Here is a 12,752-nt window from a genome sequence, read left to right as displayed (position 1 = left end):
TCTAATGTTAATCATGGATGCTTTTGAGAATGCAGGAACCCCTGTCATGGCTGAACAAATTAAGATCTGGACCAGCCAGGACCCGATTTTATCGGTGGTAAAGGATTGCATCCTCAAAGGGGATTGGTCTGCCATACCTAAGCAAATGTGTGAGGAGGCCAAACCATACATTCGTCGCAAGGACGAACTGTCTATTCAAGCAGATTGCATATTGTGGGGCAATCGCGTTGTAATGCCCAAGAAAGGGAGAGAGAAGTTGGTGCGTGAGTTACACAGCACACATCCTGGTATAGTGATAATGAAAGCCATCGCCAGGTCCCATGTATGGTGGCCAGGAATTGATTCTGAGCTGAAAGCATGCGTGCATTAGTGCAACACTTGCATGCAGCTCAGCAAAGCACCAGCGAAATCGCCGCTGAATCTGTGGTCGTGGCCATCCAAACCTTGGTCCAGGATCCATGTAGATTTTGCAGGTCCCTTCCTGGACAAGGTGTTTTTAGTGGTGGTGGACGCTTATTTGAAGTGGATAGAATGCATAATCATGTCATCCAGCACATCTGCTGCAACCATAGAGAATCTCAATGTCATGTTCGCGACAAATGGTCTGCCTGATATAGTGGTGAGCGACAATGGGTCATGCTTCACCAGTCAGGAGTTTCAGGAGTTTGTGAAACTCAATGGCATAAAATATGTAAGATCAGCACCATTCAAGCCTGCATCCAATGGGCAAACTGAACGTGCAGTACAAATTATCAAGCAAAGCATGAGGAGAGTAACCCAAGGGTCACTGCAGACCCGCTTGTCCTGCATACTGCTGAGTTACAGGACAAGACCCCACACACTCACAGTGTTCTCGCCTGCTGAACTCATGATAAACAGAGGTCTCAAGACCAAACTATCTCTGGTACATCCAATTTAAATAAACATGTTAAATACAGAAGACAAAGTCAACAAGGGTACCACGATCGTGCAACTGTGTCACGTGAGGTTTCTGTTAATGATCCTGTATATTGTTAAACTATGGTCAGGGTCCCAAATGGATCGCTGGTACAGTCATGGCCAAGGAGGGCAACAGAGTATTCGTTATTAAGCTCAGGAATGGGCAAACTTGAAGGGAACACATGGATCAGACAAAGCTGAGGCACACACCAGCAGTCTTCAGAGGACTCAAGGGTCATCAGTGAACCTGGAATTTCCATCATGGACCTGTTCACTAAAAATGGACTTGCAATTCCTGACATGGCCACTGCCACCCCCAACAAGTCAGTCATTCAGTCTTCAGCCACAATAGACCCCGCACACTCACCCAAGGCTGGAATCGAACTGAGACAGTAAACCCGGGAGCGCAAAGCACCGGATCATTTCAACCTGTGAAAGACTGTGATAAGATCTCAGAGGGGGGTATTGGCATGTATGTACATTCTGTTTGTAGCCACCAAATGGCGTCATTGTTGGAGGCCACTAAGCAGCACGCACATGGTGCTGCTCGGGTATAAAAGGTCAGCCATTTTGAGAGTCAGGCATTTTGGGCCTCAATAAACCAGAGCCAAGGTTGTACCTTGCTTAGTTAAACAGTACTCAGTTTGAACCTTTATTGCATACATAACAATGTACTAAATGGATTAAAAGCAAGCCAAGAACTTTCGACTATCGATAGATACGCAAATATAATATAATCAAGGAGAAAGAATGTGAGCCACGCCCTGCGGACCGCCCCCAGGAGCACATGGACAGGAACCAAGAAAGGTGTAAGAATGTAACCATTTCTGTATTCTGCAGAGTGTTCCACCTCGAGTGGTCGAGAGAGGCTCTCCGTGCATACGCTCGAGAAATAAAGACCTGATATTGAATTAAGACCTACCCGACTCGACTCATTAGAAGAACCAGAGGTGGTCTCGGTCGAAAAGCAACTGAGACAGCGTGGACGCATTTCACCCAAATGAGGTTCGGTCTCTGAAGCGTTACCTCAACAATAACCATGGGCTCAATTTTCCCCAATACTGCTTTTGGCGTATTTGAAGAGTTACGCCCATTTATTTTGGCCCGACTACGTCAAAAAAAAAAGTTGAAAGTTTCCTCATTTTAATTTGTGAATGTAGCCCGTGTACATTGTCCTTAAGCTCTGTGGGTGGAGCCTAAGATGTGCGCCAAAAAGATCGGGTTGCCAGGGTAATGAGGGACACACCGTGGGCTGAGGCTGGAAAAATGGAACCTACAAGACATTCTGACCAGCTCACAGCAACCTGCACAAGCACCTTGCACATTGCAGCTATTTAAGGCAGCAGCTTACCAACATGAAAATATTAAAGAGTCTTTGTGCCAAAAGTCTATCCTGTAAACTGAATTGGAAAGGCCTCCCTCCCCTTCGATTCATTAGAGATTAAAGACAAAAAGGAGATTGTTACAGTAATGGAGTTGTACTACAGAACCCGTAAATAAAAGAAGTTATAATTACCCATTCTCTCTCCCCCTCTGCCGCTGCTGTCCCAGCCGTGGAACTCGATCTTCTGCGCTGATTCTCTTCCTTGCGCTGATTTTGTTAACTGCCCAGAAGGTTTATCAGATCGGACACAAATGCCATCTTAAGAAACATCGTAGTTGGCCAAACTTGCTTAAATAGCCAGAATTGGCGCGAGTGGCAAGTTACTTCCCAATGAGGTAAAAAAAATCGTAGCCTAAAAAAATCGGACCTAAGTGAATTATGCTGGCGCAGAAACTTTGGGGAAACTTGGAGATTTTAATTTATTCCAAAAAAACGGTGTAAGCCAAAAAAAGGCATAGATCACTGGGGAAAATGGAGCCCCATATGTTGTTTGCGTGGTTATAGGAGAATGGGAGAGAAGGATGTGTTGCCCACAAAGGTATGGAACAATTGACTGATGCATTAGTCAGCCATTAGCAGCTATATCATCTTCTCTCCTATGTCCCACAATGGAAGTATGAACAGAAGCACTGCTACATTTCACAAAGTACAGGTGTTCTTCATGGCAACTAGCAGAATTTTGCTTCTCCTCCTCAATTGTTTCATACCTTTGTGGGCAACTCATCCTTCTCTCCCATTCTCATGTAGACATACATACAACCATACACACAATATATGATTATCTTCTACTGTAATATGTCTGTTGGAGACAACATTGTAACATTAGTCAGTTTTCTGTCTTTGTAGTTCTGGAATAGCAGGCCAGGGGATACTGTTAGAGCTCAGTTGAGGCTGAGCAAGTGATGGTATCAGAGGAGAAGCAAGATTTCATACCTTTGTGGGCAACACATTAAATGAAATTTCAGTTAGAGCCCGAAAAGCTGAATGCACAAGTAACCTTTCCTGCCCCTGAGAGTTCCAAACTTATGGTACAGGTTGGCTGCATTTCTCTTTGCAACAGATAGTATAATTCACCAAATGGTTCCAGTAGACCTGAAAACTGTGGAGTTCGTTTCACATGGCAGGTGTACCAATGCCTGCAGATATGATTGGTGACATCAAACTACTGGTGCCTTCTGATCTCTGTCACATCTCATTTCAAATGTTTCTCTCATTACATATATATTTCCTCCATTGTCTGATCCAAACACATAGGAATATTACAGTTTTAGCTGAAAGGTGTTTCAAAAATACTGGAAATAGTACCCAAAAATGAAGAAAAACTCTTTAAATTTTGGATTTTAAGCAGTTTCCACAGCCCTATTTTGTTCCTTTTTTGACATATGAACAAAAAAACTTGCATTTATATTGCACCTTTCACAACCTCAGGGCATCACAAAGCACTGTACAGCCAATGAAGTACCTTTAAGTGTAGTCAGTGTTGTAATATAGGAAACATGGCAGCCACTTAATGAATAGTTCGTTTTAGTGATGTTGGTTCAGGGATAAATATTGATCAGGACACCAGGGAGAACTCCCCTGCTCTTCAAAATCGAGAATCGTGTCTGTGCTGACTCTTTGCTGGAGCAATTCAAAATTAATCCCACTGGCCTGTTATCTCCCCATTGCCTCATATCTTTCTCTGCTTCAAATATTTATTCAATTTTCTCTTAAAATATGCAATGGTCTTTGCCACTCCTTATGATGAAATATTCCATGCCCTAATAGCTCTGTGTATAAAATTTCTGCTTACTCCCTTAGTGATCAGTTAAAATTGATGACCCATCGCCAGTAACTCCCCAACCAAAGGAAGTAGTCTTACCCTAGTCACCTTATTAAAACTTCATAATTTAAAAAATCTCGATTAATTTCCAGTGGAAAGCCTTTGCTTAATTTTCCTTCCATTAATTTAAATGGAAGGAAATTGGCGGGGCGGGCGGGGTGTTCTGTTAGGGACATGCAATCTTCCTCTATGTCCTCTGCCTGAGTCATTAAAAAGATGAAAATCAACCCAATATATTCCCAAGATTAAGCATTAATTTTTTTTTAAATCTCCTAATCGTACAGAACTGTTCACGTGACAGATTGCTCTGTGAGTGAAGTATACGCTCTATAGTATTTTGCAGTATATTTTTGCTGGTTTAATCATTGACGTCAGCAAATGTCTTGCTGATATTTTTAAAGCATTCAATCTTACCCAAGTTGACAGTGTAACACAATTAAAACAGCCAAATAAAGATTAGTTTGCATTTATGGAAAGAGTTTTACATTAAATCCCAATCACAATATTATGTCAGTTTATTCAACATTCTGCAGGTTTATATTAACAAGATACCTCACTCATAATCCTTCAGCTCATCAGGGGCCTATTCCTTTTAAACTTCTGTTATAGTAATGAAATCAAATACTTGCTTCTACATTTATACTTCTGTAAGACCCTGGAGCACTTACCTTTTCGAGTTCATCAGAGATCAGGATCAAATTTCATCTGATTAGAGTTGTTAAGATATGACTAGTTCATTACTGACAAGTTAAGCTATTACACTAATAAAAAATACCTGATTCTGATCAAAATTGATTGTTTGTCAAGCTGTTTATTTGACTATCTGGGCGAGAAATTCGATATCGCCCATTTTTAGGCATTACGCCCAGTTGGTTGGTAAGTGTAGCGCCTTGTGAAAGTTAACGTCGTCTACCACGAAATTTGGTTTCAGCACCCCAAGAGAAAAATGGGTCAGTACATCAGTCGTTACACAATTCTCTAGGTGCAGTGATGCCGAAAATTGTTGTGATAAATTCCCAGAGCGAATTGAGGTGATGGTTGTTATACATTCCAGCACCAGTCCCTTCTTAAAGAAGAGATAAGATGACTCTGTACAGGTGCAGTTTCACCATCGCAGTTTAATTAGAGCGGCAACATGGCTTAGGCTGGAGGTTGCCAGCGTGCCCACCACTTTTCCAACACGGCCCTGGAGGCTTTAATAGAGGCTGTGGGGAGGCGAAGCGATGTCCTACAGCCAGAGAGTGACAGGAGGCCACCGCCTCGGGTTTTCAGACATTTGTGGAGGAAGGTGACACAGCATGTGTCAGCAAGGAGCACGGTGCCCAGAACTGTGACACAATGTCGCAAGAAGTTGGACGACTTCGCTTGGGTCGTCAGGTGGCTAACCTTTCTATTAACCTTACAATGCCCTAATATGAACCTCACTGTCTCACACAATGTACAGTCTATACATTATGTGTATCTGCTCCTTCATTATGTGTACCAGCCCATGCTCTTCGTTGCTGAAGAGAGCTGCAAAGTTCTGCCTCAGTTCAACAGCCATACCCTGGGCTTCCAAACATAGCTCTCCTTCTGGGTTCTGACTCAGCCCCACCCCTCCTCTTACTAACTTTTCACTCTTTATATGCGTTTGCAAAAATTTAGCCTCACCCTTAACCTTAGCTGATGGTCATCAAATCCCACCGTTCACACAGCCACTCTGCACAGCTACTGAGAGTGAAATAGACATCTGCACACTTCCATACAGTAGCAGCTATTCAACTCTGCAAGGAACATGTGGCAGATGATTAGCTGCACATTTACTCACACCTTCTTCTGTTTGTTATTGCAGGTGAAACTCGCTTACAACAGGTGTGAACAGCTATGGACAGGAGGACAGGAGCCTGGACTCCACGCCCTCACAGAGATGGAAGAGCGAGTGTCCGCCCTCATGGGCACACAAGTGGGTTTGGTAGCGGTTGGGTAGCCAAGCCCTCTGTGGACAGTGACGATATGTTCATCCCCTTTCCCTCTTACATGAGACCATTTACCCCTGAAACCACATGCCTTTCCCACTTTACATATAAATGTCCTATGTCACCTCCTTCTTCCCTTCCTGCCCCCTCCCCTGCTGCTAACCACGCTTCTGTCACTTTGTGCTTACACATAATGAGCCAGAAGTGCAACAGCCTGTCTGTGAGGTGTCCACCTCCAACAATGGGGGAGACCAGGAGGAAGGGGATGACAGTTCTGTGCCAGTCCGGCAGGATCCATCTGCTGCAGATAGTGGGGACATTACCTCGGTGGATGAGTCGATCTTACTGGGATTTGACGAGCCTGATGTTCCTGGGCCCAGTGGCCTGCAGCAACGCCAAGCGTGAAGGGAACGACAAGGGCCAGCTCACTGGAGGGTGAGTCCTGAGTCCTTCTGAGCGTCACTTAGATGTGGGTGTGGATTTGGAGGGTATGGCGAGAGTCTCAGGAGATGGGTGCATTGGCAAGGATCCTGCATGGATGCTGTGAGGTTGGGGGAGGCCGCCTCAAGCATTGCCTGTGCCTCTGAGCAACCCATCGAGCCCATCCTTGGCAAGTACCAAAGGATGTTGGAGTCGACAATCGACCATGGGGACCCAGAGGTGATGGGTCGGGACATGGCTGATGTGGCAGCAGCTATTACAGCACAGGCCGAAGCAACGCAAAGCCTTCATGATGTGATGCAGTCACTGGTTGGTGGCATCAATTCTCAGTCTTCTGCATTGCAAACTCAGTCTGCTCTCATTCAGTCTGAAGATTCAGATTGATACCGCACAAGCACTGACTGCCGCCATCGTCTCTGGATTCCCCACAGTCCAATGGGGAACTCATGGTACCGAAGCAGGCCAGCAATTTGTGTTCCAGCAGATTTCTGCGGATGATGAGGCTCTGCCCCAGGGAGTGGCAGTGTATCGATGGAAATGGAAGGTGCTGTCCTCTCTCACGATGGCAGCAGTCCAGCTACCACCATTGCCACTCTGTCTTTGCACCTGCCACAGTCTGCACCCTACCCATCCCAGACTGCAACTGCCCATGCTGAGGTGGTGCAGTTCGCAGTCAGGCCTTCCAAGCCCAGAGCTGGGCCAGGACGTCTTGCTAGGCCATCTGCAGTCTCTGCCACACAGACACAGCAGCCTTCAAGCAGCCTTGCTGCAAGCACTGCGGCCACAATAAGGAGGTGCACTGGGCGTGGGGCAGGGGGGGCGGGAAAGGGAAGGGGTGGAAAATATGCGAGCAGGTCCCAACAATGACTTTTCCGACCATGGCCAGATGTCCACATCTTATAAATATTGTTGTACATATTTCATTGCTGATGTTTGAAGCCTGTTATTTGTGGAAGGGCATTGGCATAATATGGTTCATGGGAGCTTGTCTTCCATTTGAGATGGGAGGGGCATTGATAGAGGTAATAAAATGTTGATTCGACCATTTGCAGTGCCGTGATGGTATTAATTGAGCATTTTATGGAGCTGCACCATGAGCCTAGCACACAGCGAGACCCAGTCATCACCTGGTCGTTGATTCATCAGAATCGATGTAGGATGAGGCACTGACATGCAGCCCTTGCAGCGGGAGCACTGGCACGGTGCCTCCTGCATGGCTGCTGATCCTCCTACTCGTCTGCCTCGCCATGCTGTGCATCGTCATGTTCGTCTTCGCCTGAGGTGGAGCTGCAATCCCCAGTGGCAATGCCTGGGCCCTCATGATGGCCAGGTTGTGCAGCATGCAGCAGACCACAATGAATCATAGAAATCATAGAAATTTACAGCACGGAAGGAGGCCATTTCGGCCGATCATATCTGCGCCAGCTGAAAAGAGCTATCTAGCTTAAACCCACTTTCCAGCTCTTGATCCATAGCCTAGTAGGTTACGGCACTTCAAGTGCATGTCAAAGCACTTTGGTGAAGGTTTCTGCCTCTACTACCCTTTCAGATAATGAGTTCCAGACCCCCACCACCCTCTCGGTAAAACGTTTCCCCTCAAATCCTCCGATCAATTACTTTAAATCAATGCCCCTGGTTGTTGACTCCTCTGTTAAAGGAAATAGGTCCTTCCTATCCACTCTATCTAAGCCACTCATAATTTTATACACCTCAATAAAGTCTCCCATCTGTTCCAAAGAAATCAAACCCAGCCTAACAAATCTTTCCTCATAGTTAAAATTCTCCAGTCCAGGCAACATCCTCGGTAAATCTCCTCTGTACCCTCTCTAGTGCAATCACAAATTTCCTGTAACATGGTGACCAGAACTGCACGCAGTACTCTAGCTGTGGCCTAACGAGTGTTTTATATAATTCAAGCATAACCACACTGCTCTTGTATTCTATGCCTCGGCTAATAAAGGCAAGTATTCCGTATGCCTTCTTAACAACATTATTTACCTGGCCTGCTACCTTCAGGGATCTGTGGACATGCACGCCAAGGTCCTTTTGTTCATCTACACTTCTCAGTGTCCTACCATTTAATGTGTAAATACCATGTAATTTGCCTTGTTAACCCTCCCCAAATGCATTACCTGACACTTCTCCGGATTAAATTCCATTTGCCACTGTTCTGCCTACCTGACCAGTTCATTGATATCTTCCTGTAGTCTACAGCTTTCTTTTTCATTGTCAACCACATAGCCAATTTGTGTCTCATCTGCAAACTTCTTAATCACACCCCCTACATTCAGGTCTAAATCATTGATATATACCACATTTCTCCTCCTTGATTGCAATGTCTGCATCACCCCTTTCTTTTATGAAAAAAGCAAGGGACCTAGTACTGAGTCCTGCAGGACCCCACTGGAAACAACCTTCCAGTCACAAAAACATCCATCAACCATTACCCTTTGTTTTCTGCCTCTGAGCCAATTTTGGATCCAACTTGCCATTTTGCCTTGGATCCGATGGGCTTTTACTTTCGTCACCAGTCTGCCATGTGGGACCTTATCAAAAGCCTTGCTAAAATCCATATACACTACATCAAACGCACTACCCTCATCAACCCTCCTTGTTACCTCCTCAAAAAATTCAATCATGATAGTCAGACACGATCTTCCCTTAACAAATGCATGCGGACTATCCTTGATTAATCCGTGTCTTTCTAAATTAAGATTCATCCTGTCCCTCAGAATGTTTTCCAATAATTTTCCCACCACCGAGGGTTAGGCTGACTGGCCTGTAATTACTCGGTCTATCCTTTTCTTCCTTTTTAAACAAAGATACAACTTAGGAGCCCTCCAGTCCCCTGGCCCACACCTGTAGCCAGAGAGGATTGAAAAATGATGGTCAATGCGTCTGCTATTTCCTCTTTTGCTTCTATAAACAGCCTGGGATACATTTCATCCGGGCCTAGGGATTTATCCACTTTCAAAGTTGTTAAACCCCTTAATACTTCCTCTCTCATTATGCTTATTTTATCTAATATTTCATACTCTTTCTCCTGGATTGCAATGTCTGTGTCACCCCTCTCTTTTGTGAAAACAGACACAAAGTATTCATTAAGAACCATACCCATGTCATCCACATCCACATACAGTTTACCTTTATAGTCTCTAATAGGCACTACTGTTTTTTTAATTATCATCTTGCTCTTAATGTATTTATAAAACAACTTTGGGTTTTCCTTGATTTTACTTGGTAAAATGTTTTCATGCTCTCTTTTTGCTTTTCTAATTCCCTTTTTAATTTCACCCTGCACCTTCTGTATTCCTCTAGGGTTTCTGCAGTATTTAGCCCTCAGATGTGTCATAGGCCTCCCTTTTTTTCTTTATCCTATCCTGTATGCCCTTGACATTCAGGGGGTTCCAGATTTGTTAGACCTACCCTTTTTCTTTAAGGGAACATACTTACTCTCAGGATCGCCTCCTTGAATGCCTCCCACTGCTCTGACACTGATTTACCTTCAAGTAACTGTTTCTAGTCCACTTTGGCTAAATCACGTCTCAGCTTAGTAAAATTGGCTTTCCCTCAATTGAGAATTTTAATTCGTGGTCTATCTTTGTCCTTTTCTATAGACACTGAGCGTCACAGTACCCTTTACTGCGACAGACAGTGAAGTCCTGGTTCCGATATCAGCCTCTAGGTCTGGCTGCATGAGATGGCATAGCTCGGTGACGACCTCCTTGCAGAACTGCAGCCTTCTAACGCACTGCTCCTCAGACATGTCTAGATATGAGAAGAGTTCCCGATAAACCCATGTGGGATAAACCGCCTATCCCGACGTCTACGGGGTCTCCTCATTCATAGCCCCACATTCCGAAGCTCCCTTCTCTGTAGACGCCGACTACCAATTGTTTGGAGGAGGCGAAGGTGGTATGATAGCACTGCACCCATCTAATGCACACTTCAAATCGCTACTTAACTGTAACTTTGAAGGCAATCTGCCACAGCAATCCAAGAGATACACGCACTGTGCTATGTGGAAATGTAGCATTCACTGTAACCTCTGAGTAACAGGGTTGCTCATCCCTTTAAATACACTCCCGGTATCACCCAAAGAAGCTGGGACTGCCTGTCTTCTCTGGTGTGTTCAGCGGCTGTTAGCAAGTGAGGTGCACAAACTGAATTTTGCATCCGGGATGCTACTGATGTCATAATCTGGCTGTCGTTAGAGGGCGAGGCGATAACTGTTAGCGCCACCGGTAAAGGTGAACTGAATGTCGTGGGTGCCACTAAAATCTCCGCAGTCGGGCGTTAAGCCATGAGTAACGCTTTACCACCACTCTGGGGCACTAACGGAAGGTGATACCCATCCGAATTTCACGCCGTCTATGTTTTCAGTCAAATAGGCATGAATTTGACTTTCCGATGTAAACTGCTGTGTTTGATTCATGGAGAGATACAGTATTGTCTGGACTTTTCATAGGGATTCTCTGGTGAGAGATAGTGGAACCCCCAAAGCAGTGTAAATGGTGAAAATCTTCTATTCATGTCATTTTTCTGTGGGCTCCACAGAAATTATGACAAGGATTGGGAGAACCCCATGGAAATTCAGAGCCGATCTCTGTAACCACTCAGGCCTGTGACAGAAATTTGTAATAACTTGGAGCGGGTCGAGAACCTGCCATCATCCCGTCCCCACGTGCTTTTCTTTCGGGCGCGTTTGCAGCCGAGCTAATTTAGATGATTATTAGGTTCTTGTCAGACCCTTATATCTCTTTTTAACCTTAACTTTCAAATTTCCCTGGATGACCACGGGAATCATGCAGCTCGGGGACAACGCCTGTGAACCTGAGGCGGAAGTTGAGTGGCCATTGATCCAGCTAACAAGTGCACAGCACGAAAAGTACAATAAAAATTCCCACCTGACAGCTGGTCACGTTCCTCAGGCAGATGCTGTTGCTGAGTTCATTGTCAGCACAGTTTTAGCTTTCTAGAGGTTGCAAGGCCTTTCAGCAAAGTCCGGATCCACTGCCACCTCATTGGTAGAACCATTCACACCATTGACCGCTTGCTTCTGTCATCTCTACTTGACATGCAATCTAATAAGCATGGGTGCTGTTTATACTGTCTCACCTTGGTTCTCAGAATCGGACCAAGATGAGCCCCAATAGCAGCAGCATCAGGGACACCAGCAGCAGCAACAACACCACCATCGACTTTCCCCTCAACCACCTGCTGCTGCACAGGACAGAGGGCATCAGTGCAGGGCTGCACCGTGCTGGAGGCGATACACCCAACACAGGATATACAGGCAGAGGATGAGCTTCCTCACTGTGACGGAGAAACAGTGCCAAAGGAGACTCAAGTTATCGCAGACATTTGTAGATTACTGGAACAAGGGTTAAAAAGTCCAGAGGACTGGGTGGACATGCCATATCAGTGGCTGTCAAAGTCACCAACGCCCACAACTTCTTCACCTCAGGTTCCTTCCAGGGATCTGCAGCAGACATTTGAGGCATCTCACAGGTGGCTGCATCACACAGGTCATTGATGCCCCGTTTGACAAGTCAGACAATTATATCAATGTGGCCACTGATGAAGCCAGTGATACTGAGCGGCGCTGGCCTTTGCCGCACTGGCTGGCTTCCCACGGGGGCAGGGCATCATTGACAGCACACATGTGGCCATCAGGGTATCCGATCATCATCCAGGAGTGTTTGTCAACCACAAGGGCTTCCACTCCTTCAATGTGCAGCTTGTCTGCAACCATAGGAAGATCATCATGCATTGTGTGCCAGATGGCATGGCAACTGCCATGACTTTCTCATCCTGTGCCAGTCCAGCCTCCCTCAGCTTTTTGTATCCTCCAACAGACTTTCCGGCTGGCTGCTTGGAAACAAGGGGTGGCTCATGACACCCTTGAGGAGGCCAGGTACTGAGGCGAAGGAGAAATATAATGAAAGCCACATTTCCACCAGATGTGTCATAGAGCAGACAATACGAATGCTGAAAATGCACTTCAGATACCTTGACAGATCTGGAGGAGCCCTTCAGTATGCAGCAGCTGGGGTCTCCAGAATCGCATGGTCTGCTGCACTCTTCACAATCTAGCGCAGCAGCGAGGATTAGCGCTGTATGAGGAGCAAAGCTCTGAGCATACAGCCTCTTCAGAGGATGAAGAGCAGGAGCATCAGCTGGAAGACGAGAAGGAGGAACTTGCGGTCCA

The 12,752-nt window shown here is 45.6% G+C and overlaps 1 protein-coding gene and 1 long non-coding RNA gene across 7 annotated transcripts in view; one reads left to right on the top strand and one right to left on the bottom strand.

Annotated features, from left to right (window-relative positions):
• The window catches only part of spock3 (SPARC (osteonectin), cwcv and kazal like domains proteoglycan 3), a 1,033,635-nt gene that overhangs the window by 353,710 nt on the left and 667,173 nt on the right, over nt 1-12,752 (bottom strand). The window lies entirely within an intron of this gene.
• LOC139245886 (uncharacterized) overlaps nt 1-12,752 on the top strand; it is a 69,410-nt gene that overhangs the window by 46,183 nt on the left and 10,475 nt on the right. Inside the window, exon 3 of one of the 3 annotated variants that reach the window (XR_011590150.1) lies at nt 5,977-6,254. The exons of the other annotated variants lie outside the window; for them this stretch is intronic. This is a non-coding gene — a long non-coding RNA (uncharacterized lncRNA). Of the gene's footprint in view, nt 1-5,976; nt 6,255-12,752 lie in introns of those variants that run through there. 3 annotated transcript variants of the gene reach the window in all.

This window comes from Pristiophorus japonicus, chromosome 2 (genome assembly GCF_044704955.1).
Source record: "Pristiophorus japonicus isolate sPriJap1 chromosome 2, sPriJap1.hap1, whole genome shotgun sequence".
NCBI lineage: Eukaryota > Metazoa > Chordata > Chondrichthyes > Pristiophoridae > Pristiophorus > Pristiophorus japonicus.
The sequence above is the reverse complement of the archived record's forward strand: the minus strand, read 5'-3'. Positions and strand labels throughout refer to the sequence as shown.